The 8,806-nt window shown below is 42.7% G+C and overlaps 1 pseudogene; it reads left to right on the top strand.

Moving 5' to 3' along the window:
* The first annotated feature begins 4,177 nt into the window (after positions 1-4,177).
* LOC131912818 (small ribosomal subunit protein uS2-like) lies at positions 4,178-6,619 on the top strand (annotated as a pseudogene).
* The last annotated feature ends 2,187 nt before the right edge of the window (positions 6,620-8,806 follow it).

The following is an 8,806-nucleotide window of genomic DNA, read 5'->3' as shown; positions in this document are numbered from 1 at the left end:
CCCAAACATCCAGACATGAACATTTGTACTTGCAGATGTTTTACAAGGGAAAAAAGTATTAATGTCTTCATCCATCTTTCAATATGCAGCTAGTAGTCGAACCAACCCTCGCAGGGTTTTGGTCTTGAGGTTTAAACAACAAAGAACACAATGCTGTCATGGGGATGTTGAAAAAACACGGATAGTAAAACAGGAAAATAAATGAACTTTAGAGAGTAACACATGTACTGTGATGACAGTGTGATCTACTAATGGGGACTAGAGAGAGGCTCCCAAGTACAGTGCTTGCTGCACAAGCATAAGGACCCCAGTTCAATCCCACACCTACATAAAAACCCGAGTGGATGGTGGTGTACCTGCAATCCCAGTGCTGGAAAGGAAGAGACAGGAGGATCCTTAAAGTTTCTAGCCAGCCAGGCTGAGAGACCATATCTCAGAAAAGAAGGTAGGGATTGACTGAAGGAGACACCTGGAGTCAACCTTTTGCCCTCAGCATACTGTCCCCCCCCCCGCCGCCCCCGCCATACACACACCAGTATAGCTTGCAGTAAGCTGTTTGCAGAAGGCAGTGTTGCAGGTGCACATGTTGATATGAGATGCAATTCTAAAGTCATGTGTATACAGGACTTTCCTACCACAGGTCTAGGCACTGTCAGCTAAAGTTCTACAGATTACTTAGGGAAATAGGTTCCTAATATTTAAGACAAACAGGCCACCATAGTGCAGAGACACTGCTGACTCTTTGCACTATTGAGAAGTTCTGAAGAGAGAAAGTTCTGAGTAGAAAAAGTTCAGATGCCAGAATACGAGTTTGTAAGAAAACGCACAGAAGCCAGCCAGACAGCTGATTCATCTGACAGAGGACAGGGGAGGCTCCTGTGGGGCTTACAAAAAAAACTGGGTGTTCTGTAAGCCTCACAATGAAATCTAGATTCATTGACTGTTCACAGAGGCTCACTGAGCCCAAATTTTCTCTTATTCATACACTTTCCACTTTGATTATGTAGGAAGACAATCACAGGAGAGTGAGAGAGAAATGTATTCCCGTTTTCCATCACCATGGAATTATAGTTATGTTGATAGACTATGAAGAGATAGGTTAGTTGATAGTGCAGAAAACCTTCTTAGAGAGAAGACTATGCATATGTTTTGCTGCATTTGTTATTAATTTCTTTATCCTTCCTGCTGCTTGCAGATCTGCCATGCTGTTTTGATACAGCAGCCCTCTTGTGCCCATGAAGTGACACTGGTCTTGGAACTCACTAGAGTCTTGAAGAGTTTGTGTGAACAAAGTCATAACAACAGCTTCAGTCCTCTTATCTTCATACTGCTGTCTGAGATGAAAGAAAAATTATTCCTGATGTTTTGAGCATCTCTAACTCATAAAAACCTACTTCTAATAGACATCCCTAGGCAGAATTTTATGCACAGAAGTGCACAGTGTTTCTTCTTAGCAAGATAGGATGATACCACATATGTCTAAACCCATTGAATGCTACATGTCTCCTTCTTACAAAGATAAGTGCTTTAACACCCCTCAATTAATATGCTTTATACGTTTTTAGTCACTGTAACATAAAGAGCATGCCCTTACTCTGAAACGGTGTGCCTATTCCTTCCTAGGACATCACTGTGGACACACTCCAATTCCAAAGCCATATACATATATATGGCTTTTCAACCACAAGTCTAGGCACCATTGCCTAAATCTCTGTAGACTGCTTAGGAAAACATGTTCCTAATATTTAAGACAAACAGGCCATCATTGAGGTGTGTGGGCACACAGCTGTCACCCGGCACTCAGAGGCAGAGGTGAGAGGTACAAAGTAGGTTCAGGGACATCTGGGTCTGCAAAGTGAGTTCCAGGCCAGCCTCAGTTACATAGCAAGACCCTCTCTTTTTAAAAACCCAAAAATAAATAGTAAGTGATGAATTAAACAAATAACAAGGAACAATTAACAGGTCGTTGACAGAATGTGAACATCAGGATAAGTAGTTTAATTATGTGTTTTGGATGCAAAGGGTCCTTCAGAGACGTCACATTTGGGAGCTCAGCCTCAACTGGTAGATCCACTCATAGGAAGATGTGGAGTCAGGGAGTCTCTGACTTAATCAGTGGGTTATCCTTGACTTGTTTGTAATACAACACCATGTGTGGGCAGTGGTCATGGGGCATTTCCTGGAAATGTGTACAATGTGCAGAGTCCCTCCTGTCCCCCCTCTCCTTCCTGGATGCTCAGAGGGAAGTGACCTCTGCCACAGACTCCTATCACCATGATGCTTTGCCTCACCTGAGGCCAAAAGCTTTGGGTCCTGCTGACCTAAGACTAAATTCTCTAAAATTATGACCTAAAGCAAATCTCTCTTCCTTTTAAATTGTGTCTATTGGTTATTTTTGCACAGTAGTGAAAAATGCAGCTAACACAACGGCCAATCTGAAAATGCATAGACTTATAAATAAAAAAGTAACAATTTTTAGAAGTTTTCATGACAAAAGTTAAATGGAATAAAGTTTTTCTGAGAAAACATGTGTTCAGAATTTATATTTTTAACATTACTTTGTTATTTAACATTACATTATAATATTTACTTTCTCTCTGTGTGTGTGTGTGTGTGTGTGTGTGTGTGTGTGTGTGTGTGTGTGTGCTTGCTCATGGAACAACATGAGTGCATAGAGGTTGGAGGAAGACCTGAAAAAGTCAGTTTAATCCTTCTACGAGGTGGGTTCTGGATATTAAACTCAGGGTGCCAGTTTTGACTGCAATTTACCTACTTGTATGGCAAGTATCTCGCAGGTCACGCATCTTTTCTTTAAATAACTATTAGAATACAATAAGTAATATTCTAGCTCCATGAAGAAAACTTGGGCTTTTCAAAAGCTGAGAAGTATTCTCTCCAGTTCTTATCTAAAAATAACAAAATGGTGAAATCACTTTAAAAAATAATAACTTAATAACTGCAGGCTCAGTAGGCTGTATACGTGTGTGTGTGTGTGTGTGTGTGTGTGTGTGTGTGTGTGTGTGTGATAATTAAAGAAGAGGTCATGAATGGGAGGGCACATGAATGGGAGTGAGTCAGACACAGTACTCAACAGTTTCTTATCTCAGGGGTACTCAAGCCAGCTGTAGTGTATGATGTATCTTGTGGGGATTTTGAGACCAGAAGGGCTTAGGTTCATAATATTTTGATGTTTTGTATTTTTATTGGACTTATCTACAATTTGCCTCAATACCAGTACAAGAAGGGAAGAAAAAATTCTATTCTCATTTTCAGATATTTAAAACCATGAGTGCCCTTTGCTTTCATATTTCTGAACTGAATGTCCGTCTTTCTCATAGAATGAACATGCTGTGTCTATGGCATTCACAGCTCAGGTTTGTTTGAAGAGCACCATGCACCTGGAAAGGCATGAAGTCCATACTCTGACAATGCCAAGAAGCTGACAAGCCATTCTTTGGTCTAGACACTCTCTTCCTCTCAAGCTTCAGAGTAAACAAAGTCAAGCTTCCAGCTGCACTGACATGGCACATAGACAAGAGGGTAAACAAATGTGAGCATCTTCCTGTCAGGGTCGGTACTGTGAGCATCTTCCTGTCAGAGTCTGCCACGACACCCATAGGCACAATTCCCACACCTTATTGAATGAGTTACATTTGGCAGGAAAGAGGCCTAAGAAGTCTTTGCCCATGTGTTACATGGACATGGACACAGGCCACACAGCTCTTCAAGATCTGTTTTGTACATTCACTGACTGTACAGTCACAGATATGTAGCTTTAATGCAGCAATATTTAAACCAGGGTCTGGCTAGAATCAGCACTTGTTGAAGTATTCCTGACATTGTTCCATTTGAGAGAAAAGAATAAAAGCTATGAACTGAAGAGAATGAAATTCCCCTGAGCCTTTGTGGACTGTTTGGAAGATAAGAGTCACAGAGCTTGCTTCATTCTTTCCATTAAATTATCAGCATAAAATATTTGCATATATACCACAACAAAATGATTTTTAAAAGCCAGTAGTTTGGTATAAGGCCACTAGCAAGAGAAATACCTGGTTATTTCAAGTAGAGAGTTTCTCATTTGTACTTTAACAAATGGATAAGTCAAAATAAATGCAAGTGTACTTACTTATCCCAGAGGTAATTCTGATGTATCTAGATTTTGATGTCTCACTTGGCTATGAGGTAACAGTAAGATGGATATATTTGTCTGTGTCCATGTCTCACACTCCAATCTGAGCTTCATCTGGAGAGGGCAGTTCTCAGTGTGCCATCAGCTGGTCACAACAGCAGCCTACGCCTCAGATCTGCAGCCCCTTGACTTTCTCTAAGGGTAAAGCTCCTGCCTTACACCAGCAGCTGCAATTCAAAAAGGCAGTATGGAGGGGAATTTTACACTAGTGATCAGGGCTATGGGTTCAAGAACAATAATAAGTATTCCTATCTTAGGATGAGGGATACAGAAACACTTTTTATTCTTCTTGGAAGTTCCTGTGGGTCAAATCTGTTGTGAGTTGTTTTGTGTATAAAAGTGAGTCTTCTTTTCCATCGGGCACCATCACAGAATAGGAGGGCATGGAGGACCTGGGCAAAATAATGTCCTCTGAACAGAACAGAACAGCTGCTCTCAAGAACTCACAGCAGCTAGCTGTTGCTGTCTGCACAAGACCTCCACAAGATCAAGCCAGGCTGCGTTCAAGCATTGACTGGGGTGGGGCATGAGCTCCTACTTCTAGATGAGGAGCTACTGATAGCTGATTGCTTCTGAGGGAGGGAGAGAGAGAGTCAGTTTTTTTTAATGGTGTGACCCCTGAGAGGTCAACCAGCCTCCAGTGAATGACTCCTTCACCACCAGGCATCACAAATTGCACTTGTGTATATATATAATATATACATATGTGTGTGTACATATTTGATGTTCTCTAAGAGTTACTACAAATACTATAATAGAGCATTTTGAAATGGCTATAATAACAGACTGTTCATAGGCTTTTCAATCTCTGCCTCACTGCCTGGATTCTTTCACCTATTTCCTCTAATCATGTTTCCAAGAAACACACTATCATCCTAGTGACCTTTCTAGATTCTGCATTTGTGACTCCCAAACAGGGATAGTTGCTGGTACAGTAATACACAATATGGAACAAGGCAAGAATATAGAGCCCATAATTGCCCAGTTAGTTTGGGGTCAGTATTTATAACACATATTAATGCATAATAATGTCTTGGAGAACTTGAGTGACATTTGTGACTCTAGTACATGATACAGTCCCTCTAAGGAGGACAATTAGGGATCCCATTTTCAAAGGCATGTCATATTCAGTTTGTCCTGTTGGATTCACAGTGAGAAGTTCTGCTTTTGTTCACTATCTTGTAATTTCATTAAAAGGCATTTTAGATGTTTTTTCTTTTCTGCTTCATTTTATACTTGACACATTCTGTCATAAAATATCGAACCAAGCTGTGGTGGAATTGGGTCAAAGGACACCAGTTTGTCCTCTGTGAGATAATCAACCAGACTAATGCTTTCTTTCCCCTCTACCCACAATAATGTCCAGCAATTGGCAAACTGAACACTTCATTACAATCCATGAGTGTAACTTGTGTGTTCCAGGAGTCAGAGCATTTGCTGTTACATAGAAAAGAGTTAATAAGAAATGGTGAGCTTTTTCCACGCTGCCCTGGGATGGGTCCATACCACACTGTTCTTCATTCCCATTGTAACTTAAAGGAAAACTTATACAAGGTCCAGAGCCCTTGATGTCCTGCAGACGAAGGAGGAGGATATCCTCAAATTCTTTGCCTCTGGAACCCATTAAGGTGACGCCAACCTTGACTTTTAGATGGAGCCGTAACTACAAAAGGAAAAGTGATGGTATGATGGTATCTGCACCATAAACCTGAAGAGGACCTGGGAGAAGCTGTTGCTTGCAGCTTGGGCTGTCAGGCTACCGTTGCCATTGAGAACCCTGCTGATGTTAGTGTCATCTCCAGGAACACTGGGCAGCAAGCCGTGCTGAAGTTTGCTGCCACCACTGGAGCCACTCCAATTGCTGGCCGCTTCACCCCTGGGCCCCTCACTAACCAGATCCAAGCAGCTTGCAGGGATCCACGGCTTCTAGTGGTGGCTGAACCCAGGGTTGACCACCAGCCCCACAGAGGCATCTTATGCCAACCTGCCCACCATTGTTCTATGTAACACACTCTCCCCTGTGCTATGCGGACATTGCCATCCCCTGCAACAAGGGAGCTCACTTGGTAGGTCTAATGTGGTGGATGGTGGCCCGAGAAGTATTCCGAATGTGTGGCACTCTCTCCCGTGAGCGCCCATGGGAGATTCTGCCTGTTCTTTATGTCAATAGAGATCCAGAGGAGATTGAGAAGGAGGAGCAGGCTGTGACCAAGGAGGAATTTCAGGGCGAATGGACCGCACCAGCTCCTGAGTTCACTACTGCTCAGCCAGAGGTGGGTAGACTGGTCCGAGAGTGTGTAGGTACCCTCTATGCCCACCCAGCAGTTCCCTACTAAAGACTGGTGTGCCCAGCCAGCCACTGAGGGCTGATCAGCAGCTCCCACATCACAGACCACCAAACGTTGTGGGGTCAACACTGAGTGGTGCTGAGCTCCTCCGCAGACACCAGAGCGAAAGAGGAAAAAGGTGGAAGGAAAACAGAGTTCCTACAAGCTCTCAAACCAAATCAAAACAAAACCAAAGAGAGAGTAAAAGAAATGGCAATTGTGTATTTTTTTTATTTTTAATTTTGTGAATGTGTATGTGGGGGAAAGGTATGTACACAAAAGCACGGGCGCCCATGGAGTCCAGAAGAGGGAGTCCGAGTCCCTGCAGCTGGAAGTACAGATGGTTGGAAGCTTCCTGACATGGATGCTGGGGACCAAACCTGGCTCCTCTGTATGAGCTGTACTTGCTATTAATCACTAAGCCATCTCTCTAGCCCCTCAGTCAAATCCTTTTCATTTCATTTTTAATTTCATGAGAGATTTGAGGAAAAGAACAGTGACTTTTACATGAACATAATTTTCTAAAAACTTTGAAAATGTGCTGGATGGGTTCATGTCAACTACACAAGCTAAAGTCATCTGAGAGGAGAGAACCTCAATTAGGAAAATGTCTACATAAGAGCAAATCACAGGAAGGCATATAAGGCATTTTATTAATTAATAATTAATGGGGGAGGGCCCAGCCCATTGTGGGTGGTGCCATTCCTGGGCTGGTGGTCCTGGGTTCTGTAACAAAGCAGGCTGAGCAAGCCGTGGGGAGCAAGCCAGTAAGCAGCACCCTCCAGGGCCTCAGCATCAGCTCCTGCCTCCAGGGTCCTGCCCTGTTTGAGTTCATGTCCTGACTTCCTTTCATGACAACCAGTGATAGGGAAGTGTAAGCCAAATAAACCCTTTCTTCATCAACTTGCTTTTTGGTCATTGGTGTTTCGTGGCAGCAATAGAAACCCTAACTAAGTCAAATTGGTACCAGGATAATGGAGTATTGCTGTGACAGAACGGACCACATTGTTTTGGGAAGGATTAAGGACTTTGGTACTTTGTGCAAGAAACAAAAACAAAAACAAAACTCTGTTCCACGCTTGATGAGCTGTTCTGTAGGAGCTTGGAAGATAAGAAAGTTAAGGGCAATGCAGATGCTGGAGGCCTGGCTTGTAAAGTTTCAGAAGGAGGTTTAAAGACTCTAGCAGCACCATTTGTTACTTTGAATTAAGATTTTTGTGGTTCTAGTTAGCTGAGGCTAAAGAATCACCTGTGATTAACAAGAGACCAAAACTACTAAGGTGAAACCTTTGCTTTGCTGGGATACTCAATTCTGGTCAGCTGGAGCTCAGAAATTAGCTGTGATTAAGAAGAGACCAGCATCATTACTGGGGTAAAATCTGGGAAATTTTTCCTGATAGCAAACAGATTCTGTGTTCCAGAGGCAGCCAAGGCTGTACCTCTTGCTGGCAGCAAAACTTGGTAGTCACCAATGTTGGTTCTGAAGGCATGAAGGGGTCATAAAAGCTCCTGAGGTTTGGCACTGTGCACGGCCAGGAGAGGTCAATGGAGAAGGTGAAGCCTCAGTGGCAATTGAAGGCCTAGGGTTGAAGGGATCATGCTGAGAAGTTGAGGATTAGCACCATGAAGACAGCCTATGGTGACAGTGCAGCCCAGTTTCAAAAGAAGACCCCAGCATTTTGGTGATGCCAGTACGATGGGATGACCACCAAGAACAGCAGCAGCAGTGGAGTGGAGGCAGCTGGAGCATGGAAGATGAGCTGTGTGTGCTGCAGTGGGTGGAGCCAGAGAAGTGACCCAAGCCCCTTGAAGAAGCCCAAAGGTCATGAACGAATCCCAGATATTGGACATTCAGTTATTTATACTTTCAGAGTTTGGTTTGACTTTGATTTGATTTTGACTGTGTCCTGGTTCTCCTGAAGTCAGAAGAAGGTATTCAATTTATTTTTGATTTTACAGGAGCCCACAGATGAGAGACTGAATCTTAAAAGACCTTGGATTTTAAAAAAGATTGGCTGTTTTAAAGATATTGAACTTTTAATGTGTGTGAATTTGTAAAGACTGGGATTTTTAGTTATTTGTATTCTTACTGTAAAATCTTGGGAATGAATGAGAAAGAAAAGGTTGTGGCTTAATGGTAATGGTTATGTGTTTTTGTGTCAAGTTCACTAGGGGTCAATTGTGCTGGATGATTTTATGTCAACTTGATGCAAACTACAGTCATCTGAGAGGAGGGGCCCTCAATTAAGAAAACGTCTACATAAGATCGGGCTGTAGGCAGGCATGTAAG

Source organism: Peromyscus eremicus, chromosome 6, assembly GCF_949786415.1.
Source record: "Peromyscus eremicus chromosome 6, PerEre_H2_v1, whole genome shotgun sequence".
Classification (NCBI taxonomy): Eukaryota; Metazoa; Chordata; class Mammalia; order Rodentia; family Cricetidae; genus Peromyscus; species Peromyscus eremicus.
This window is presented reverse-complemented; position numbering and strand designations above follow the sequence as displayed.